The following is a 25,591-nucleotide window of genomic DNA, read 5'->3' as shown; positions in this document are numbered from 1 at the left end:
TGGTTGTGTATCAAAGATATCAAATTTTCTCAAAGAGTTCTCAATAAACAACCAAATTCCACATCCCTCAAAAAACATCCACAACATAAAGTGTCCTAAATCAGAATTCAATAGTCATAAAAATACACCCTTCTTCATTATCACATACTATTTACTCCCTAAGAAAAAGTATAGAAAATAAGGAATGCAAATTGGTGCAATATGATGGGATCCTGACTCTGACCTCATATATTTCTTACAATAATGTTAATAGATTATGTGATAACCCCGGTTTAAACACTCTAAATACTGTAGACACAACATGCTACACAGTATGAAAGGAGTGCCTGACATCTTTGTTCTCTTGCAAGAACCATCATCCATTCCTCTGAAGATAGTTCCAGACTCACAAATGACTCCTGCTCCCAAAGGAAGTGACATTCGGTCACTAATATCCTCCCATGTTTGAACCCCAGAAATCCACCATCAGAACACTACCACAATGCTTCTGAAAGATTGCCAACATCTTTTTGTTTCTATTAGTCATCCACAAAAAAAAGGAAAAAGTCTCAGTCTCAAAAATGTTTTTCTTTCAGTCACCCATGAAAAAGAGTTTAGGGGAGCTGATCAATCTGATGCCCTGGGATATTTTTCCTACTTATGTTTCTGCAGATATTAACAACCCAATGGCAGTTCAGACAGGGCTTTGCAAGTTGAACACCACAGTGTCCTCTCTGAGCCACTCAGACTTTGTTTGAACAAACTGGGCTTTCATGAAGAAATTCAAAGGCTCAAATATGTCACTCAGAACTCATTCTCTTAGCCTCCTTCTAGAATCTCAGAGACAGCCTATATAATGCAGCGACCCAGAGTAGGAGGCTCTATAGTCAGCATCCCAAGACTAAGAGTCTCAAAAGCCAAAATGCACAAACTCTAGCCATTTTCTTAACAACAACAAAAACCATAAAAGTGATGGCTGTGCATGATATATGTTGAATGAACAAATACGGAGAAGGGCTCTGAGACCTACTGTACAAGAAGGAATGGGGTTTAAATGTACCAAATAGAAGAAGTTAGTGTTATCAGGTAAATATTTCAGTTAAAATTTTTTTTCACAAATGGTATCATATTCTCCATCAAAACCAGATTCAAATATGTTAATCCCCCAAGGGTAGGAATTTAGTTTGTTTTGTTTACAAATGTATCCCCAGCATCTAGAACAATGCCTGACACCCTGTGTATATTCAAATTTGTTAAATCTCTTTAACCCTCACAACTACCTAGATGAGGAAACTAAAGATTAAGCTATTTAAAAGACATGCCCAAAGTTGCACAGCTAGCAAGTGGCAGTATGACACTTCTTACACCTGCATGTCCTCAGAATAGATCAATGAATACTGGTTATGATAGCCATAGGCTTACTGCATAGTATAATTAAGCTATCCTATCAATAGCCTATTCTAAGTTCTGCATTGAGCCAGGTACTTAACTATATAATTGGTGTCTACTGAAAGGGGTGGCCCTGCAAGAATAACAGGAAAATACATAATCTCACAATTCCCCAGTAACAGTTACAAAATCAATCCTATGAGTTCTCTCACTAACAGGTATCCTGCAGGAGTTCTGTTCTGCATAACTTCTGAAGAAAGCTGAATGGACAGAAAAGAGATATAAATCTCTCTCTTTTAAAATTGTTTCTCGATAATCTGTTTTTACAGAGTTCCTGAGTAAACAGCAAGAGAATGAACTACAGCCTCAACCACATACATCTCAAGGACAGAGTCACATCTCCTGTGATAATCCCTTCTCCAAAGAAAGGCAGGAAACTGACTCTTAGACTTTGACATCTTTGCAGTTTTTGTTATCTATTTGCTGCCACTTTTTTTTTGCAACTGACAGCCATTAACTATTTTTTTCTCCTCGCCCCCCTTAAAATCAGTGGACCACTTGGCCTCGCTACTGGCATCTCCCTTCTCTTTCTTTGGGATGCCATGCCATCTCTCTGCTCTTTTTCTTCCCCCTCTTTTCCCTCTGCCTCTTCTCTAAGAAGATTTTTTTACTTTTATATCTTAATTTCTACGTGAGAAATCTTTCTCTGCCCGCACCGTGAGCACCTACTAGGCTTTCCATCTACCTCTAGCAATTGTTAAAGATTATGAACCAACCACAGAAAACAAATTGATGATACCACAATCTAACCCATGACTAAAATTTCCATTTATAAAAGTTACAACTCTTGTCCATGGGGCAAATTTGTATAAAAAGTATGCAGAAAAGGTTTGATAATGATAAAGTACAGAAAGAACTAACCTTTTGGACTCACTGCTGATCTCTCAGGAGGAAATAGAAAAACCTTGTTTTTACAGTTAAAGTGATCAAAAGAAAAGTTTTAAAATGTGACAACTGGGCTCAAGGAGTAATTCAGGTGTTCCCTATCAGGAAAAAGGCAAAGAAAATGAAATACTTCCAGGAAAGAAGTATCACAGATTGTTAAGGCTTCAGATCTGACCTCTCAGTACCCTTTATGTTGGTTTCCTAGAAACATACCAGCCTTGAGCTTAGAGCAGAAGCTTCAACATTTTTTTACTTTACAATATGCAAGATATCATGTAACCAAAAGAGGTGACGTGTAATCTCATCACACAATACAACACAACCCTGTAAGTTCCTAGTTAAAGGACAGCAGCTGCACACCTGCAATTATTTAATGTCTACTTAAGCTTGTCTTCATTTAATAAATTGCTTGATAATTACAAAGAGAATGGGAAGAAAAGAAATAAGTCACAATTCAGAAATGGAGAAAAACTCCTCACAAAAGATTTGGAGAAGAACAAAATATGAGTCAAGTCAATTAAGTAATTCAATTTGACAAATATTTCGTAAACATCTGTTAGGTGCCAGGCAGGGTCTTTGCCATGGCAGAGGGTCCAAGACTGAACTGTTCTGGTCTCTGCTCTTAAATATGCTTACCAAGTCCCTGAGCTACTTCTAGAAGGAAAAACTGAGACATAAAGATAGAGTTCTCACTTTTCCAGGCTGGTTAAAAAGCTACAGGATTATCAATTTACTCTTTCACTTAATAAGAGGATATTTCCACAGCCCTCCAACACCTAGCCAGCTTTAATCTGTCTAGGAAACCACAAAAGAATGTGCCAGAACAATACAAATCTATATAGGCAATATCAAAATCTCATTTTCAGCAACAGCTTCAGCTACTCCCCTCACCTCCCAGCTACTTCCTAAATTGCACCCAAAATAAATCTCTTTTTCTTCTATCTTCCCTTCTCCTCCTGACTGCCCTTGGGTGAAACAAAATCGCCAGAAGGAAGGAAACAAAAGGAAAACACAGACAAGGGAGGGGCTGGGTGCAGAACGTCCATATCCAGTATTTTGGGCTGAATTATGTATCCCCATAATTCATGTGTTGAAGTCCTAATGACTAGTACCTCAATGTAACCATAGTAAAGAGGTCATAAGGTTAAAATGGTATCTTTAGGATAGGCATTAATCCAATAGGACTGGTATCCTTATAATAAGAGGAAATCTGACCAAGCCTGGTGGTGTGTGACTGTAGTCCCAGATACTCGGGAGAGGCTGAGGCAGGAGGATGGCTTGAGCCCAGGAGTTCAAGACTGTAGTGAATTGCAATCGTGCCACTGCACTCTAGCCTGGGCAACAGAGCAAGACCCTGTCTCAAAAAAAAAAAAAAAAGGACAAAGAGGAAATGTGAACATAGACACACATACCCAGAGGGAAGACCATGTGAGAAAACAGTGAGGTGGCATTTCTTCAAACCAAAGAAATGCACCTCAGAAGAAACCAAACCTGCCAACACTTTGATCTTGGACTTCAGCCTCTAGAGCTGTGAGAAAATAAATTTCTGTTGTTTAAGCTACTTGGTCTCTGATACTTTGTTATGATGGCCCTAGCGAACTAATATAGCCATAAATTAGAGAAATCAACTCTCGAAAAATAAGCAATTTCCCATGAATAGGCCCATTCCAAATTCTTCAGCTGTATTTCCACTGGGATCCAATTAAAGGTCAACAATTTGTTGGTATTTAACCCTTGTTTGTTAGGCTATCCCTGAGTACAAGGTGATATGGCTGAAATGACATGTATTCTTTCCACGTAGCAATTCTGCAGTCTTGAACTTGGTCAAGGGATACTCTCTTCCAATCACAAAAGGACACAACTACTGGTACAAACCATCCATCCGCCTAGTTATCCCTTCATTCAACTATACATTCATTCCATAGCACTTATTAACCATGTACTTATTTGTAGGGGAAATGAAAAATTAATATCTGGGACCACCTCCTACTACTAAGTACTAGGTAGTATTAGTATTAGTACTAATTATATTATCAAGCTGAATTGAGATAGGCACAAATATCTATGGAAGCACATTGTTAAGACTACCCAGCACCTACAAGTTTCCAAGAAGAAAAAAGGGAAGAGGATACTCTAGGCATAAAACACGTATAAGGAAAACACAGAGACAAAAGCAGGAACTGGAGTCAAAATATCAAAGTATCTGTATGCTTCTTAAAACAAAACGTGAAAGAAACAAAAAAATATCTGAATGTGAATCCCAGGTCTATAACAAAGTGCATGACCTTGGACAAATGACAAAACTCTTTGATTCTGAATTTAATAGTGTAAATAGACAATGCCTGTCAGGAATCTTGAATTGTCCCTACCAAGGAGGGGCTGCTATTGGTTATATTTTTGTTCATACTGGGAATAGCAGATTGCTCTGTGGCCTGGACCACATGGAAGAGTAAGCCTGGAAATGAGGCTGGAATAGTCTTTTGGACCCAGACTGTAAAAAGCCTCATATGGCATACTAACGAGTTTAGAAAACAGTGTATCCTATGGACAAGAGAGCATCTTAATGTTTTTTTTAGACCCCAGTTCAACATGCAGATTTCTGAAAGACCACTGAGATAACACACTGAACAGTTAGGGGAGAAGGAATGGAGTTAGGGTGACAAGTAAGAGGATAAATGCAAGTGGCTAAGCCAGAGAAAGGGGAAATAGAAAGGCAAAGATAGAGTCAAAGAACATTTCAGAAGTAAAACAGCCAAGACACAGTGACCTCCCAAGATAAAACTTGTTTCAAAAAGAAATGACAAACGATTTAATTAGGTTAGCTAGACAGGTTATTATTTTCACATTCTAGAAATATTGCCCTGCTTAATTAGCTAATTTGTATAATTCATTTACATACATGCATTTTTAAAAGCCACCAAAACATCACCAAATAGACCAATACTCCTGACCAATAAACAATCTCTTTAAAGAGCCAAACAACTGCAGAGAACTTTTATTTTTAGCATTTAACATCTCTGATATTTACTAAAGTGTATAGTTCCTCTTCCCTGGGAGTTATTTTTTATTTAAGTGGACTGTATTAATATTCGTACCCAGACCAAACCAGCAGATGAGAGCAAACAGCTTCCTCTGACTCTTCAACCTGCTGCTATTTTCACACCTAGCCTACTCTAAAAGTATAATGATCAGCTCTAAATCTAGGCTTGAAGGCAGAGTACTAAAGGCCAGTACAACATTTACATTTCTCTCAGGCTGAAGGATAGAAATTCAGTGACAAATCAATTTCTTCTTTTACAGAGTGGTGGATGTGTAGGCTTTTAAGAAGAGACAGAGCAGGTGAAAGGAGATCCAAAAGGAGATGCTGGGGATGTCCTTCTATAGTCATCTTCATAACCCTGCCAGTGTTTAAAACACTTATCAGGCGATAAAGCAGACCCAGTCAAGTGATGGAGGAAGCTAAACAGGTTTCAGACAGGCCTCTGGGACTGCAAAGCAGCAGCAAACCACAGATTAGAATTACCCAGGAATCCTGCATCGATGTGATGGTTCCCTCCTTTGCATACCACCTGCCCCTGACCACACCTACCGAAACATGTCCACCCTTCCCCATAGTCACAGGTATTCTACTGTCCTTTAACACTTTCTATCTTTTTAATAGTTACCTGTAAACAATCCTGTCTCCTCACTTAGTCGGTAAGCTCCTGCAGAGGTAGGACCCATGCTGGAGTTGACCTTGTGTTGTGCCCATATTAACAGAAATTAAATAAATGTTTGGTGAAAGGCATGTTAACTGCATAAGCATAGAATCCTAAGGAGGACCTTGGAGAGCCTCTGCACTAGAACAATGATTCCAAAAACATAACATGTAGATAAAAGACTTGGAGATCTTGTTAAAATACACATTCTTGAACCCCACCATCTAGAGATTCTCATTCAGTAGGTCTAGGGAAGCGGCCCCAAATCTCCATTTCTACCAACATCTCAGGCAGTGCTGATATTAATGGTGCACGTACCCAAAGTAGAAATCACTCTTAAGTGCAATCCTAAGAAATAATATGTAGTAGCCACTGCCCCTCTGCTGGAAGCTCACATATACCTATGGCAGCCCAATCCACTTCAGGTCAAAGAACTACTAAAAGGTTCTTCCACATACTAAGTCTCCTGGATTGCAAATGACTGCCCCACAGACATTAAGGATGCACTTTTCACAAAAATTTCTTACTGACTTTCTTTCTAATCACTCACTCATTTTCTTTCCTTCTCATCTTGCCTTTGTCTTTTCTCTTCCTCTTTGCAATCAGAACCACATCTGAATGCTAAACTATAGCCCTTTCATCTGTGCTTCACAGGAAAATGTGTTAGGAAAACTGCCTAACTTCTCAGTTTCAGGTCTTCCCTCTGAATCTACTTTACCTGTAATGCATTCCCTCCTAGGCAGCAACTAATCAATCCCCAGAAGACCACCTCTGAATAGCCAAGGGGAACTTTCTGCCCTCTCCATAGAGCTGCTTACCAGCACCACATTGATCCCTCTAAGTCCATTAGTCAAATAAAGAGGATACCCTGATCTCAGGATTCCTTCTAGCTCTGATATGCTAAAGGTCTAAACCCAGGTAATTTAGGAACTATTCTGGATTTCTCTTTTCCTGACACTCTCTTCTTAGAGTCTCCTTGCTGGTGCCAGTTCTTTCACTCAAGAAACCATAAGCAAACACATAGAGATTCGGAGTCAAGAGGACCTAGAATCAAACCCTAACTCCACCACCCAAGGAGCCATGTGACCTTGAGATAATCAGGTAACTTGTTTGGCATTCCATCTCCTCAGCTGTAAAATGGGGATAACAACACCCCAAAGCTGTTTTATTAGATTTGAGATAAAAATGAAATATGTAAAATGTTTCGCAAACTGCAAAAGGCTACAGAAGTGTTCATTATCATCAATGCTTATAATATCCCTCCAATCCTTATATCACTTACTAATGGTCTCCTACCCCACTTCAGGATGCACATCCTCCTCACCCCAAAGGAGACAGACTTTACATTCTTTGTATTCACACTGTATATGGGAATGGCAGTGATGACAATCAGCCTTGCATTTATAGACACCTGTGTTCAGTTTCCTATCACAGTAGAAGGATGAGGTCTCCTTACAGCATATTTCACACATCCTATTTAGAGTCTGGCACTTGCTAAGTATTCAATACTGGCTGAATGAATGGCATTTCAGAAAGCAGGACAAGTGCCTCATAAAGTAAAGAAAAGAGGTGGGAGAAAGGTTAATCAACAAAAGTCAAATGCAACACAACTGTTATTTTATCCCAAGGCCTACTTATAGGCCAATTTTCATTGAGGACTTATAATGCTCTAGGTCTGTATCAAGTGCTTTACATGTATCACCACATTTAATCCCCTTAACCACACAATAAGGCCGGTACTATTATCATCCTCATTTTATATATGGGAGAGTGAAGTACAAAAAAGTAATTTGTCCAAGGTGACACACATAGCAGTGGCAAAATAGGAATGTGAATCCAAGTCTTATTCCAGAGCCAGTGGTCTTCACTTCCAAGCTAGGTGGATCCTTAGAGGACACAAAGCTTTAAGGTATATCTCCATTTGTGAACAGCACCTCTGCCTCTGCATTTTAGCACCTTACTCCAAGAACCAATTAACAAGACAGAATGACAGCCTGAAGCTCCAGAAAAATTATAGCTACTCATTCTCTCAATTAACATGTGATACAGACAGAGGCGGGAAACCACCAAATATTTAATGTGCTCAAAACTTGGTCTATGAAATATTCAGTCACTTGAAAACCACATTTATTATTGGAAGTAAATCTCAAGAAATACAAACTCGAGGCAAGGTTTTCACTTCAATAACCTTTCTAGTTAATAATTGATACAGTAAAAGAAGAATAATGGAAGATGGGTTCTGAATTATATGCCTCACTATGGAGGCTAGTCATAGGCTCAGCAGAATTTCCCAAGTCTGTCACTCCATATGGAAAATCCCCAGAGGCAGCCAAAAGTCATGAATTGGATATGCATCCTTCTTTGGGTTGACATACCTATGACAAGCCCCAGATTCTAGAAGATCTATCCTTCTTTAAACCATCTAAAATAATTCACAGAACTAATGATGGCGTAAGGAAAGAAGAAAAAAATTCCAGTAATCTTTGCAACTTTTCTGTAAGTCTAAAAGTAGTCCAAAATAGTTTACTTTAAAACTTAGAAGACACAACAGCAATAATCCAATAGAAAAAAAAAACAGGCAAGGAATATGACCAGACTGTCAATCACAAAAAAGGAAATACTATCAGATCTTGGACACAGTAAATGATGTTTAACATTACTCATAATAAGATATGCAAATTAAAACCACTTTGAGGCCAGGCGTGGTGGCTCACGCCTGTAATCCTAGCACTCTGGGAGGCCGAGGTGGGCGATTGCTCGAGGTCAGGAGTTCGAAACCAGCCTGAGCAAGAGCGAGACCCCATCTCTACTATAAATAGAAAGAAATTAATTGGCCAACTAATATATATATATATATATACAAAAAAAAAAAAAATTAGCCGGGCATGGTGACGCATGCCTGTAGTCCCAGCTACTTGGGAGGCTGAGGCAGCAGGATTGCTTGAGCCCAGGAGATTGAGGTTGCTGTGAGCTAGGCTGACACCATGGCACTCACTCTAGCCAGGGCAACAAAGCGAGACTCTGTCTCCAAAAAAAAAAAAAAAAACCACTTTGAGATACCAATTGCCAGAAAGTCAAAATGTTAACACCACCACCCTGTTGACAAGATTGTGGGGAAATCCCTATTCTTAAACAGATGGAAATATAATTTGGTACAACCTCTATAAAGGCAGTGAGAAATAACTATCAAAATTACAAATGCACATACACCATTACTGACAATTTCATTTCTGGGAATTTATCCTACAATTGAACATATACCCATGGATGAAATGTCATATGATCACGATTATTCACTGCAGTATCACTTATAAAAGTAAAACTGTAAATAATCTAAGTGTCAGGCTGGTTAAGTAAATTATGATACAACTATGCAATGAAATATTAAGCAGCTATAAAAAGGAATAAGGAAGCTCTCTCTGTACTGAGATGGAATGATCCCCAAGATATACTGAAAACTACAAAAGAGCAAAACACAGAACCATGTTTATAGAATGCTAACTACTATATAACAAAGGACATAAAAAATAAGACAGTACACACACATGTACTTCTATCTGCTTTCAGAAATTATGGAAGATGTAAGAAACTAATAAAGTAGTTATGGCAGATTGAAGAATAGGGCATATGGGTCCAGGGATAAGCGTGAGACATTTCTCTATTTCCTTTTGTTTTTTTACATAATTTTGCTTCTTGAATCATAAGAATGTTATTACCTCCTCAGAAATAAATAACAATAATAAGATAACAGCAAAAACGCCCATCAATCCCACAAATGACAGAGTCAACCTCTGGTTTCGCCTCTACATGAATTATTTAGGAATTATCAGTGATCATTCTCCAAATTCCATTTCTATTGCTTTGTATAACATACCCCACCTTGTATAACCTTAGTATATACACATCAATTTAATATTAACCAAAAGAGTACAATCAATAACAGGAAAATACAAACATAAAAACATCTAATACAAAGTCATATATGATGTTGGGGAATGTATCTTACTTACCTCCTATGTTAGATACCGGAGACCCCTGTTTCCTTGTCATGCATACCTACCCAAAATCCTTAACCTTTCCCTCCCCAAGCACAGACAGTACAGAACTTAGCAGTTTTAGCAATTAAAAGTTCAGAATTTATTTGCTAGTAAAGTTGAGCCCGAATACATGAATTAAAATCTCAAAGTACAAGCCCAAGCAACATAGTGAGACCCCATCACCACAAAAAAATAGAAAAAAAAATTAGCCAGGTGAAGCACACATCTGTACTCCCAGTTACTTGGGAGGCTGAGGCAAGAGATCTCTTGAGCCCCATGAGTTTGAGGTTACAGTGAGTTATGATGATGCCACTGCATTCTAGCCCAGGCAATTGAGCAAGATCCTGTCTTAAAAACAAAACAAATCTCAAAATATAACCAATAACAACAAAGTTCTGCCTTTCTTTAGTATAAAAATTTGACATGTTGGCTGATGCTGACGAGAACTGACTCAGGAACATACTATCTCCTATAGGAGATACGCTTCTTGTTTTAATTCTAAGGCTGTAGGCACTGGAAGTCCATTACAGCAGTCCACGGGGCATGTGTGTATCTTAGGATCCAAAATTATTAAGGCAGCATGGGACATCGGTGATCCCACCAAGAAGGGGCCCCCAAGGTCACAGATGATTTACATTAGATGGTAGAAAGGCTGCCACCTCAGTAGGTAAGTACTTTTTAAAAACCCTTTGGAAGATAAGTCATCAAAAGCCCAGCTCACCGAAGTGCTATCTAGAGAAAATTATTTGCTTTTCTACTAGATCAATAAGTAGCAAATAAGGTCAGAGAATAGAAATCAACAATCAATAAAATGGGGAAAGCACTGTAACCTGTCACTGGTTTTGGCCACATTCTTTGTTCCTATGTACAGTTTTCACAGGGAAAGAGGAGGGAACTATTACACATCATTCAATTGCTTACATACACACACCTCGTATTTCACTCTGCTTAGAACTATGAGACCATTATTAACGGCTTAAGTTACTCCTTAATAACACTAGTAGGACCACAGCAGATAACCCAGAAAGAAAAGGTTGCTTTAGAGAGTTCTATGCATAACTAAGTCATCTGTAGATTGCTTTACCCAAAGTCCCTGCTCAAAGTTAGAGAAACAGGGTCTTCTAAAAGTAACATCCTGCTCTTCCTCCTCCTTCTCCTCTGGTCTATCTTAATCAGCAGGGCCATGATTTAAAAGGCTCCACTATAAACTGCTGTGTTATCACAAAACGTCTGATCTATTTGAAGAGGTGAAGAGAAAAGTGGCATGCTAATCCCGCTACAGAAAGTTCCCCTTGTACCTCATGAATTTTTTGAAGCTGTCTCATAAATCAGTTCAACCAAGATCACTTAACTTGGTCTTGTTACAAATCCTGTTGCCACAGTGGACAATGTCTGAAATTGTACTTTCAAAATGTAAAAGGAAAAGGAGAAAAGACTCTTCCACAAAAGCTGGGGTCGAAAGCTGACAACACCAATTCTGGAGAGTTTAAATATATAGTTTAAGAAGTCAAAGAAGAGAGAAAACTGATCTGAGAGTTAACAAAATGCTTAGCTGCAGAACATTCATTTTCTTTCACTTATTCGATCAGTACAAATCTGAGATAGTTTGAGAAAAAGCTTAGACCACACCTCAGCATACCTAGTAAGCCTACCTGTACATCTCCACTGCAACACTTATCATATGGGATCGCAATTGCTGTGTTTCTTATTTTAATCTCCCCACAACTGTTATTTCCCCAAGGACAGAGACCATTTTATTTATCCCCAGTGCATCTTACTCAGTGATTGGAACCATGAATACAGTATATAAATAGTTGTTGGATGTCTGCTTAGAAGAGGCATTGTTTCTGAGAAAAGAAAGGGAAGCTTCTGCAATCCAGGTCCTTTTCCCTTGGCAAAGGAGAGCATGAGATTTATATCCTAAAGCAGTGATTCTCAGGGTAAGGTCCCTGGACCAGCAGCATCAGCATCACGTTAGAAAGGCAAATTTTCAGCTCCCACCCAGGCATACTGAATTAGAAACTGTGAATGAGGTCTAGCAATCTGTGTTTTAATAAGGTCTGCAGGTGATTTAATGCAAACTAAAGTTTAAGAAACACTGCCCAACAGTTTCTATATATACATATACGCTACAGCTTCCTAATTTACCCTCAGAAGTCAGACAACTGACTAAGATAACTCTAAACATGGTTTAGATGTTTGGAAGTAAGTTTACACATAATGATGGGCCAGCTATTCTGGTAGTATTAATTAATTACATATGCCATGATGGTTCCATGGTTTTTATTAATCTAGTTCTCTCCACTCACAGCACAGACATATATATTTTACTAATGAAAATATAAAAGTCAAGCCAACAGTTCCGTAAAAAATCTTTTTACGGAACTGACCAGAACACATTAGAAAATTAATGTTACACAAACTGACAAGAAGGTCAGGCTCTTGGGGCAAAATGGAGGTCACTCTGCATTCATCTCCAATTGAAACAATTAAAAGACATTCAGGAAAGATCTCATTCTCCACCAATCTGTGCATGGTTACACAAGCCTTCTGGAGAATCCCAGGTTATCTTCTGGTGTTTGTAAAGAGCATATCTAGGTAAGTGGGTATAGATATTCAGAGTGTTTAAAGAGTGAAGAATAATTTTTTCACATGGAAACATCAATAACATGTCAACAATGAGCTTAAGTACCCTGCTGCTATTCTGAAAATAATTCTATACCTTGTGTCTTAAAAAAATTCTATACCCTAACTGGGATCTGTTTTTAAGGGAAAGCTGCACAGCACAGACACTCTTGGCAGGTATTAAGGATGATGTTACAAAGGAAATCCATCTGGGGAGGTAGTTCTCAGTTTCTTGGCCTTTCTTTCCCTAAAGTAGGGTGACCCAACTAAAAAGGAAAGAACAGAGGTCCACTGAGGTTCACTTTAGGCTTCTAGAGGCAGCAAGTTTCTCTGTCTTAAGAGCAAAACTAAACTTGTCCTTGAGGCTAAAGAAAGCGTACTAACAAAAGTGAATTCTCAGGAGGGCACGGTGGCTCACACCTGTAATCCTAGTACTCTGGGAGGCTGAAGCAGGAGGAACACTTGATTGCTTGAAGAGTTAAGAGACCAGCCTAAGCAACAATGAGACCCAATCTCTACTAAAAATAGAAAAAATTAGCCAGGCGTGGTGGTGTAGTCCCAGCTACTCAGGAGGTGTAGACCTGTAGTCCCAGTTACTCAAGAGGCTGAAGCAAGAGGATCACCTGAGCCCAGGAGTTTGAGGTTGCTGTGATCTAGGCTGATGCAAGGGTACTCTTGCCCAGGTGACAGAGCAAGACTCTGTCTGTCTCCACCACCACCCCCCCCCCCAAAAAATGAATTCTCACCCTTGATCTGACAGATGAATGTGCATCCAGGGATATGTTCAGATATTCAAGGGGCAGCAATTTTTAAAAATTATTGTTGGCTTGGTAATAATATATTTTTATCCAGGGCCCAGAAGACAAAAATGCCAGGGAGGTCTCCTCTTATTTGTAGACTGAAAACAAGCAATTCTCCAGAGTTAAGAAGGCCCTTTCTTCAGTATTCCCACAACACAGAAGCTGCTGACAGAGAAACCACGCTTAAAAATTGTGATTCAAAAAAAAAAAAAAAGCCTATCTACTATCTAACTTCCATATTCAATTTCAAGAAATTCAAAATTAGAGTAATTTTGGTGAAAACCTGTTACATTTATTCCATCAATGAGGATGGGATCCCAATATTTTTAATTCTTCATTAAAACAAAAATGTTCAAAGAGCAGGTATGACAAAATATTACAAATAACACCATATCTATTACTCTCTACTATCCAACTAGTTTTAAATTAGATTTTTTAATTTGATGTTAATATTTGTCCACTTAAATATCTTTGTTAATTTGTTTGTAAAATGAGTGTTAAAAAGCATACTGTTTAGCTGGATCTGACTCAAATACCATTAAATTCATCTAAATCAAGACCTAATTCCTAATCAAACATCAGACTAGGATTTTCCGAACTGTTGATGTGTTTTGTGTTTTGTTTTCTATTTTATTAAGCTAAAAAATAAATAAATAAACTAAAAAATAATTAAGCTAAAAAGTAAACAGTATTTCATCTGTTTTGTCAACCTGAAAATATTATAATTGTTCTTTTGTTAATATATTTTAACTAAACAAATGATATGTATATATGACAAAACATAGGCTACCACTTTCTCTTTCACAGAATACCCATTTCTGGAAATACCTAAAATGTTCCCATAGGATTTTCCTCCTTTACAAAACAGTACATATTTTAAACCTCATTTACTCTTTATTTCAAAGGTATCTGTCTTTTTGAAAAGCAAGGAAAAGTAATTTTATCTCTCACTGCCATATCTATACTGAAACTATAAATAGTAAGGGCACCTTATTAAATAATGGATTTCAATCTACTTTCAACTTACAGAGTTGGCATTTACAACTATAATTACTTTTTTTAGATAATTCCCATCTGCTGAGCACCCAAATACAGAACAATAAAGGCCAGATGTACCACTTATGAAAACCTAAAGAGTTTGACTAGTGTTCCATTCTTTGCTTCCGTAATGCAGTTTTCCCCCCAAACATAGCTGGGCATAAAAATAACCTTGAGAACTTACAAAAATTAAAGATTCTTCATATTCACCTCATTGAATCAGAATCTCTTAAGAGTGAGACCCAGAAATCTCTATTTGTTTTTAAGGGACAAATTTCAGACCTAGTACATGGTAGCTGGGAGTAAATGAGCAATAAATATCAGATTCACTTAACTACGCCAGCAACAATCACACACAAGTCTAAGGAAACCGTCAACACAAGTTGGAACTGTTTCAAGAGAGACATCTAAATGGCAGGAAATATTTGAAAGGTAAAATGAAGATCTAATGCTGCCCATGAAATTCAGGAAATCCTCTTGGATCCTTCCATCTCTCAGCCAAATAGTGTAAAGACCAGAGTAGTAGTTCCCAAGCTTTAGCAGGCATCAGAATCTCCCTGGAGGGCTTATTAAAGTTGGGGGAAGGGAGGAGGCTGAATTTGCATATCTAGTACATTTCTAAGTGATGCTGCTGGTCCACTAACCATGCTCTGAGAACCACCAGACTAAAGCAATGTTGCGGAAATCAAATCTGTTGCAATTCCGGCTTTGTCACTGACTAACTGTACAACTTTGAGCAAGTCCCAAATTCTCTAAGTCTTTTACTTCTTCTGAGAGAGATTACACTGGAGCATCTTTTCTACCTCTAATACTCCCTGGTTCTATGAAATACAAATCCCAGCTGGATGAGCACATGAAATTACAGGAATCTTAAGCGTAAGAGAAAAGGTTCCAGTCCCTACAAAAAGTAATCAAGTACATTAACAGTCAAAAATAATACACACCGTTGTTTCTTAGAGCTGAATAGTTTCTTAGAGCTGAATAGAGCTGAATACATATACCACATTTTATTAATCCATTCTTGGATTCATGGGCACTTGGGCTGTTTCCACAGCCTTGCAATTATGAATTGTGCTACTATAAACATTCAAGTGCAGGTCTTTTCTGTAGAGTGTCATTGGATCTTTTGGGTAGATGCCCAGTAATGGGATTGCTGGATCAAATGGTAGATCCACTTGTATCGCTTTAAGATATCTCCATATTGCTTTCCACAGATGTTGAACTAGTTTGCAGTCCCACCAGCAGTGTAGGAGTGTTCCTCTCTCTGCGCATCCATGCCAGCATTTATGGTTTGGAGATTTTTTGATAAAGGCCATTCTCACTGGAGTTAAATGATATCTCATTGTGGTTTTGATTTGCATTGCCCTGATGATTAGAGATGTTGAACATTTTTTCATATGTTTGTTGGCCATTCTTCTGTCTTCTTTAGAAAAGTTTCTGTTCAAGTCCTTTGTCCACTTTTTAATAGGGTTATTTGATTTTTTCTTGCTGATTTTCATGAGTTCTAAGTATATTCTAGTTATCAGCCCCTTATCAGATGCGTAGAATGCAAAAATTTTCTCCCATTCTGTAGGTTGTCTGTTTATTTTCATGACTGTTTCTTTGGCTGTACAGAAGCTTCGTAGTTTGATCATGTCCCATTTATTTATTTTTGTTGCTGCTGTGATTGTCTTTGGGGACTTCTTCATAAACTCTTTGCCTAGACTGATGTCTAGGAGAGTGTTTCCAACATTTTCCTCTAGAATTGTAATAGTTTCATACATTAGGTTTAAGTCTGTTATCCAGCGTGAGTTGATCTTTGTGAGAGGCGAAAGGTGTGGGTCCTGCTTTAGCCTTCTACAAGTGGCCATCCAGTTTTCCCAGCACCATTTATTGAAAAGGGATTCTTTTCCTCAGCGTATGTTTTTGTCTGCTTATTAGATGGCTATATGATGACGGTTTTATATCAGGATTCTCAGATCTGTTCTACTGGTCAATATTCCTATTTTTGTGCCAATACCAGATTGATTCAATTACTACAGCTTTGTAGTATAGTTTGATATCTGGCATATTAATACCTCCCATTTTGTTTTTGTTGCCTAGAATTGCTTTTGATATTTGGGGTCTTCTTTGGTTCCATACAAAGCGTAAAATTTTTTTTTCTGTATCTGTGAAGAATGCTGATGGGATTTTAATAGGTATTGCATTGAATCTGTAGATCAGTTTGGGTAGTATAGACATTTTAATGATGTTGAGTCTACCAATCCACAAGCATGGTATGGATTTCCATCTGTTTCCATCCTCTGCTATTTTCTTCCTCAGTGTTTCATAGTTCTAAGAAACAACAGTGATATTGCACATCTTATATTTTCCTGGTTAGAGCTGGAACCCATACTATTAAGTGAAGTATCCCAAGAATGGAAAAACAAGCTCCACATATACTCACCAGCAAACTGGTATTAACTGAGCAGCACCTAAGTGGACACATAGGTACTACAGTAATAGGTACTACAGTAATAGGGTACTGGGCAGGTGGGAGTGGGGAGGGTGGCGGTATATACATACATAATGAGTGAGATGTGCACCATCTGGGGGATGGTCATGCTAGAAACTCAGACTTGTGGGGAGAGGGGGGAAAGGGCATTTATTGAAACCTTAAAATCTGTACCCCCATAATATGCTGGAAAAAAAATAATAATACATACATCCAGAAGCAACAAATTAGTCCTTTTTAGTAGTTTTCAAACGCCAAGAAAAGCTCTGCTAACCCAAATGGCCAAGAGAAAAAAATTATCCTCTTTTCATTTCCAGAAACCCATGCTTATACAAAAAAACCTGTCATGGCATGAGTTAAATTTTCTTTTGGTACCAAGTACTTCGACTATTTGCCCAAAATGTCCTGTGACTTTTCCCCCAAAAGGAGGAAATGGGCTGCTAAGATTTACTGAATGTCCAAAATACACCAGGCACTGACAGATGTTTTCACATTATGTTGCTCAAATCTCCCCAACAGTAAGAAATAACTATAATCCTCATCATACAGATGAAGAAACTGAGGCTCATGGAGCATAAGTAACTCATAACAGCACAGATAATTAGTGGCAGAGTCAGTTTTTAATAAGGTTTATACAACCAACGCCAAACCTCTCATTCTTTTCATGGAGTCACTGTTTCCTCATTATTTCCATCTACCATGACACTTTAAAATGCCATGAAAGATCCTTGTCTCAAAGTTAAAGTGAGGAAAGTTTTAATGTTTGAAAATTAATATTGAGGGAGATCATCTTTAAAAACAGGTCTTTCCAGCAGTGCATTCCTCACCTAGCTCTTGAAAGCTGGAACCTAGAAGGGTTTTAGAAGACTGTTATATTTATGTTTTCATGGTAGCTTGAAAAATAGAGCTAATTTATTACGTGCCTGAGCACATTCTTAGCTCACTCTGAACAGCATAAAACCCCCTTGACAAGTGGGTTGTTAGAAAATGTAGACCAGAAGAGAAAAAGACATCCCCCAACCCTCATCCACAACATGGCCCAGATTGGCTGTCTATCATAATCCTTTAAAATAGTCAAGTTCAGGAGCAATATCAGCTTACCCCAGATAATACTTCTCCATCTCCCCACAGAAAAAGCTGAGTATAACTCTCCATCAACTGAAGAGACAACAGATAAGAACCAAGTTGAAAGAAATAATGATACAATAAATGCTACTTTTTAATGCTTGCAGGCTATGAAACTACATATACGTTGTTTCATACATGTAAGGACTCCCCAACCTCATATTCATTCATTTCTCCAATCAAATCACCACACAAGTATGTTCCCAGAGCAACAGTGGAAAGCACTTCATATGCCTTTATTTCACAGCCCTATCAGAAGTGTGGCCTTAAACATGATAAGTGTTTCTAAAACAACTCATTTCAGAGCCACCAAAGTGTTCCAAAGGTGTGGTTCTTTCCTCTCCAGTCCTCTTTGTCAACCATGCAAAAACTTATGTTTGTTTTCTCTACAGATCCAGAATAGGCATAGGACACCTCAGTTGTGTGCTTTTGAGCAAGGGGCAGTTTTGTCAGAGGTCAGAGGTATTCTCCTAGTAGGCCAGAGGGTCACTGTCAGTGCTACTCCTCCTCACGCCTGAAGGCACACACACATGGCCCCTGTCAGCACTGGCCCCATCAAAGTTCTCAGCTGGATGCCACAGTGGGCAAAGGTAGGGAGCTAATAAGGGCAAGGTGAGCCATCTGAACCACACAGGGATCAGTTTATTTGGCTCAGATCCATAGCCAAAGACTTCATGTCAAACTTCTTTATGCCTGATACATGCTGGCTGTAATGGGAAAAAACAAATCTATCCTCTCTACAAAAACACCACCTCCCACCTTGGATCCCACTGAGAGAAATTCATACATGGAGAATTATTCCTTCTATCCTAGAGAACCAACTAGATGCAAGGCACTCAATGAAAGCATTAACAATACCTATTAACCACTAAGTGACCAACATTCAAATTTCATCTAATATTTATTGAGTACTTACTATGTATATGCATGCACTGATGCAACAGTGAACAGAATAAATTAAAATTAACCAAAAAAAGCTCCCCTCACAAAGCTTCTAAACTGGTAGAGCCCTGGTAAAAGTTGTTTTAAATAGAAGTCAGAATGATTATGAAGAAGAGAGAGGAGCTACTTTAGGTCACAGTAAGCCTCTCTGAGGAAGTGATTTTGTGGCCAGGGTTAAAGTGGACCCCTGTCGTTTACTATCAGTAATCCTTATGAATCCTCAGGCAGAGATCCATATTCTACAAATGAAAAGTTAGAGATCAAGGTAGTTGAATGACTTATCCAATTTTATGAATGACTTTACAATCCATAATGCCCTTTCCACTACACAAAGGATTCAAGACACTGGTCTTGACTGCCAATGCAAGGTCTGTGTATATCAAGGAGTGCCAAAGAGGATTCAAAATCAGATCAAAAATTAATAAGTATACTTATTGTTTATCTCAACCCTTTAAACTCTTAATTTTGGAGTAAGCTTTACATGTTTAAATATCTATACAACTTAGAACTGTACAAATACAAAAATATGTATTATTTTATTTTATTTATTTTTTTTACACAGAGTCTTGCTCTGTTGCCCAGGCTAGAATGCCATGGCTTCAGCCTAGCTAATAGCAACCTCGAATTCCTGTGCTCAAGCAATCTTCCTGCCTAAACCTCCCCAGTAGCTGGGACTATAGGCACTCACCACCACACTCAGCTAATTTTTTTGCTCCTATTTTTAGTTGCCTGGCCAATTTTTTCTATTTTTAGTAGAGACGGGGTCTTACTCTTGCTCAGGCTGGTCTTGAACTTCTAAGCTCAAGTGATCCTCCCGCCTCAGCCTCCCAAAGTGCTAGGACTACAGGCATGAGCTACCACACCCGGCCTAAAATATGTATTATTGACAGGGACACATGACCATAAAAATTTCCAAGATCATTGCACCAGAGAGTAGACTGCAAAGAAATAAACATGGGGAGAAGGGATGATAGGAAGAGATTTGTTAAAGAATACAAAATAATACCTAGATAGGAGGAGTAAGTTCTAGTGTTCTATAGCCCTGTGGGATGACTATAGTTAAGAATAATATTATATATAGTTTCAAATAGCTAGAAGGAGAATACTGAATGTACCCAACACAAAGAAATGATAAATGTTCAAGATGATGGATATTGCTAATTACCGTGACTTGATCACTATATATTACACACATCAAAACATCACTATGTACCTCATAAATATGTACAATTGTTTGTTATGTGTTAATTTAAGAAAAAAAAGCCAAAAGTGGTGACTTGAGCTTGCAGTCCCAGATACTTGGGAGGCAGAGGGTAGGAGGATCACCTGAGGCCAGGAGTCCAACACCAGTCAGGGCAAGACAGTGAGACCATGTCTTTAAAAAAAAATTTTTTTTAATTAAAAAAAGGAGGAAGAAAAAAAGAATCATGGACCTTCTTCCCAAAACAAAGTATGTTGTTATATACAGCCTGTATTTTGTGAACATAATTATAAATTTCCAGGTACAAAATAAAATAGATCACAAATGTGAATCTAAGGTTTATCATTATGGAGTTGAGACATTTTACTCCAGTGCCTCATTCAACCAACATACAGGCCTCCAGAGCTGAGGCCCCACACACTAATGATTATACAGTCTGCTCCCCTGACAGGGAAACCTGTTTATGCCACACTGAAGGGAATCCACCAATTCATTTCAAATTGGTCACCAGACAGCAGCTGTCAACTGGTAATAACTTTTGGTCACTCCCTACCCAGGCTATTTAATACACATGTAAACATAAATTTCATAAATTGTTCAAATGCATATTTACTCAAAACACCATTATGGGTCCATCAGACTGTTACAGGCTATCAGCTAAATAATATGCATTTTTTAAAAGCCTTGGCAGCTTAATACATATTTTTACTGCTCACATAACTCAAAAACAGCCTCAGAGTAAACCGTTTAATTTGACACATAAATAGTCCATTATATGACCTAATCCTCTTTTGTGTTTTCAAAAAGGGAAGAAAGTGCCAGGGCATTTCAATTTGATAGGAAAAGCATAGCAAAGGAGAAGGAAAAAAATTATTCACACACAGCTGCTGATCTTAACTTCAGAGCCAGGTTTAAGAGGGTTGGTAAATAAAATGGTATTTAAAAAGAAAAGGTATCTCTGGTTATCAGAAGCATTTAGGCTAATCATTTGAGAGACAGACAGACAGACACCATTTATAGATAGTTTCCTGGTATTAATCCTACTCAAAATGTCTAATATGATTTACCTATAAATTGATCAGGAGACTAGTGTTTCTTAAAGTAGGGTTCTAGAACAACTGGTAACCACATGTGCAATTCCACAGATATTTGTTTCTTTAATATGACCAAGAGCTACTTGCCAATTGCCTAATAAGTGAGTTGGGGATCCTAAAAAATCTTGTGTTGATAAATTATTAATAATATCAGCAAGTTAGCAGAGTGTATGAACTGGGAACTAGTTTACCAAAAACTCACGATACTAGACAATTCTGCAAAGTGCCTACTATGCACTCACACATACCAACACTTGGAACTCTCTGAAGTCATACAATTCTCCAGAAGGATGATTTATAATCACCATAATATCTATGTGGTCTTAAGTCAATCAAAATTTACAATGCTGCTATTCCTGTTTTTTAAATTTAAATTTCAACATTAAAAACTTAATTTGTTGAAGATTACCTGCTTTAATCTCACAATATGCAGTGGTACATATTTACAGCATTTATATTTTAATCCTCTAATTTTCCAATGAGACTCATATGTGTTATGGTTAAAATAAGAATCCAAAACCCTACTGCTAAAGCCCACCTCCCAAAAATTTACCTGTACAGTAACTACTCATCTGTGATTTTATACTCTCTAAATAACTTGTAATCTTCTATCAGGGAAAGTATAACTAAATCACATTTGTTTAAGCTTATGGAACACTTTTATAAAACAGAATCATACATATATGGCTCATACTAACATTTGCTTATGTTGGATGTTATAGGAGCTTCTGTCCCACTAACATGGATTAAGTCCAAAAAAGTTGAAAACCACTACTCAAGACCAGTGGTTCTCAATCTTTTCTGGGTCGGAACTACTGTTAAGAGTCTGACAAAAGCTATGATATTCTCTATAGAAGGATATTACACACATTAAAATTTGCAACCTGGTCACGCTTCTTAATTCTTAGAAGCCTTTATACAGTATACGCAAATCATTAATACTTGTGCCAAAACCAATTTGTAATCTTACTTAATATGGTTAATATTTTAAAATAGCAATTTTTAAGTTTCTCAAATATATAAAGGATAACATTGAGTACATTTTTTGAAACTGCTTATGACTCCCTGAAAATTTCGCAAAATTTTTTGTTGTTTTTGAGACAGAGTCTTACTCTGTTGCCCAGGCTAGAGTGCAGTGGTATCATCACAGCTCACTGCAACCTCAAAAACTCCTGGGCTCAAGCAATTCTCCTGTCTCAGCCTCCTAAAGTACTGGGATTACAAGCATGAGCTGCTGCACTGGCCTCTCCTTATTCTTAAATACTACTCTTGAGATCCCTGAACCCAGTGTTAAGAACCTCCAGTTTCAGATCTCATACTGTTTTCATCATCATTTCAATATCAACTCAAAAACTATACCTATTACATTTTTTGATCCATGTTAGGATTTGTTTCTATTTTTAGACACAATGAAGTTACTTTCTAATATGAATCCTCTCTAAAACCCTAGAGGAGAAAATGACCAGGTCTTCCATTCTAGTATCTGTGGTCCTTTTGCTATAAGGCCATGGATCTTCATGATTAAAATATCACCTTATATTTTTCACATCTCTTCACAATTAGGAAAGTTATGCCTTGGGTAAACCTATGTCTTTTTTTCTCAACACTATGAGAAAACTATTTCTGTAGTCAACAACTTGTTTACCTGGACCAATAACTTAGTTTGTCTAGAATTAGAAGATGGCCAAACAGGAAGTAGGGGGAAAATAGGATTCATTCTGAATTCCTAAGGTAGAAAGGTGGCAAACTGGAAGGAATAAAGAATTATGAGCCACTTTCAATTCTCTTTATATTCCAAAATGAGCAAGCTCCCATCCAGTCTGGGTAGTCAGAGAAACTTCTAGAACTGCACCCTGGAGGATAAGGAGGCTTTAGATAGAGAAAAAGACAAGGTCACTTCATGCCCCAAAATGATCTGAGCACAGGTGCAAAGGTGAGAAAACCTCCAGCAAGTTGCAGAAACAAGGTGTCACCATTGTGGCTTGAGCAAAGGGATCACATGGAATTGCCTTAGGTAGTAAGTCTGGAAAAGAGGCTGGCCTCACAGCATAGAGGGCCTTCCTTAAAAAACTAGGGTATTGAGTATAGCTTTCATACTAGAAGCATGGGGGAGTCATAAAGTTTTTAAGCAGGAGAGTAACATGATGAGAGCTGTATTATTTTAGAGACAATACAAGACTCTGTAGATACCAGGCATTTAATCAATGATGCAGACCAAACATATAGATTCAAACTGCCAGGAAGAAGCATCTTGTAACCTAAAAATTATAGAAAAACCACTCCGCTATTGAAATCTACTGCAAAACAACTCACTTTATCCTTTTAACTAAATACAAAGAAAAGAAGAAAAAGAAGAAAGCTCAAACTAACATTGTCTCTACTCTAAGACTTTTATGCCATTCCTAAATCAAAACGCATTATTTTGCAATAAGCTAAAAATGATACAAAAGCATTAAATATTCACTCTTCCCATTTGCTATTATTTTTCACTAGTTACTCAGCTGTAACAGTCATTAACATGCTGAAAAGGAACTTCATGTAAATTCATCATTGGTCTGGGAATATTGCAACTCCGATGTACTGGCTGTAAGCTATACCCGGCTCAGAGGCACCATTTCCCTACAGTCGGGGCCAAATGTCTGGTTCACTCACAATTTACAAATGATTATTTTTCTAATTAATCATTCATCAAAAAACATAAACAGCAACAGGGTGTGAAGACAGAGCTAGCAAAAAAAACAGAAGGGGGTATGGATCTATCGGTCCCTCCTTCTTGGCTATGAACCAGGGTAGCAGGCTCATCAGAGAAGGCTCCTAGGGGCCTAAGGCAGTTGACATTTCTGACGAAGGCTTGGCCCTATCCCAGGGTACAAGTACCCTCAAGCACTCCAGAAGAAGTTGTCCACATTACATGTGGATTATTAAAACAGCGTCCTCACTAGTCTCTCCTTTCTCCAAGCATTGCTCCCCCAATGCCCATCCAATTACCTCCCCAAGCTCCTTCCTCCCTAAGACACACAGCTGTTAAAAACAATTCTCCTCAAAGAGGGTCTTCATCATGCCATAAGAACCTACAGGGCTACTTCCAGTCTCCAGATAGCTGACTCTTAAAGCATGGAGGGTCCTTAAATATCCCCTGGTCCAGGCCTTTCATTTTATAGTTAGGAAAAATGAAACTTAGGACACATACAACATGTCCACCATCATCTGTTGAACATGACCTGAGGATTCTCCAAGCAGAGGCTTTATCTGTTTCTAGATAAGTCTTCCCCTTTCTGCCTTTGTATTGATTAACAGGACTGCCAATAGCTAAGTAACTGTAGCACTGGTGCTACCTGCCAGAAGGCAGACATATGAAAGATCTACCCACCTTTTCTTAGCTAGAAAAGACTAGCTAATTTTCAAAATATAAATCAGATTTCTGAAATGACTGTACTGAAGAGAGACAAATATTAAGAATTAACAGTAGGCCTGGTGCAGTGGCTCACGCCTGTAATCCTAGCACACATCATTTATTTTCTATGAAATCAGCACACATTTAAAAAATATAATAGCTACAATTTACTGAACAGTTAGTTCTAAGTGCCTTACATGTATTAATTAAACAACTCTCAAAGCTATCTTATAAGGTAAGACCTAGACTTCCCATTTTACAGGTAAGATAACTGAGGCATGCAGCTAGTTCATGGTTGGGCCTGAATATAAAGGCATACAGCTAGTTCATGGTTGGGCCTGTCAGACTGGTTCCAGAATCCATGCTATTAACCACTATCACTGTTCTCCCCCATGTACTGTCAAAGAAAGACACTGACACACATGTCAACTCTGCCATACTCCAGGAAACAGTCCTATGAAGAGAACTAAAAAGAAACCATGAGCATCAAACACTCTGGCCTTGGGTCAATCACAATCTCTCTAGCTTTGTTTTTCTTGTTGTGAAGTAAGTGGAATACTTCCAGTGCCTGATAATACAGCTGGCTGGAGACAAAATACAGCAAAATTATATACATATACTTCACTACAGCGATAGCATGGCCAAATACTATCTCCTGATCTCTCCTTTTTCCACTTCCAATCTAAAGACTGACTTTCCTTTGCCAAATAAACTTTCCCATCCCCACAAATGTAACTGACTGCAGCAAATGGCGCAGCACTATTGACAAAGACTAAACAGAAGGAGTCAGCATCTCTCTTCTAAGCTGCATCCCTGTCTGAAATGTAATACAGTGGGCAGGCTGTTTCCCT

The 25,591-nt window shown here is 38.1% G+C and overlaps 1 protein-coding gene and 1 long non-coding RNA gene across 3 annotated transcripts in view; both read right to left on the bottom strand.

The window, feature by feature from the left end:
- Positions 1–25,591, bottom strand: part of AUTS2 (activator of transcription and developmental regulator AUTS2) — a 1,182,161-nt gene that overhangs the window by 1,075,520 nt on the left and 81,050 nt on the right. The window lies entirely within an intron of this gene.
- The window catches only part of LOC142862440 (uncharacterized), a 95,944-nt gene that overhangs the window by 30,846 nt on the left and 39,507 nt on the right, over positions 1–25,591 (bottom strand). The window contains exon 2 of the long non-coding RNA XR_012913522.1: positions 1–25,591. This exon is cut by the window's left edge and continues 30,846 nt beyond it; it is cut by the window's right edge and continues 20,588 nt beyond it. This is a non-coding gene — a long non-coding RNA (uncharacterized LOC142862440).

This window comes from Microcebus murinus, chromosome 19, assembly GCF_040939455.1.
Source record: "Microcebus murinus isolate Inina chromosome 19, M.murinus_Inina_mat1.0, whole genome shotgun sequence".
NCBI lineage: Eukaryota > Metazoa > Chordata > Mammalia > Primates > Cheirogaleidae > Microcebus > Microcebus murinus.
Note: the sequence above shows the minus strand (reverse complement) of the source record. Positions and strands in the feature narration are given on the sequence as shown.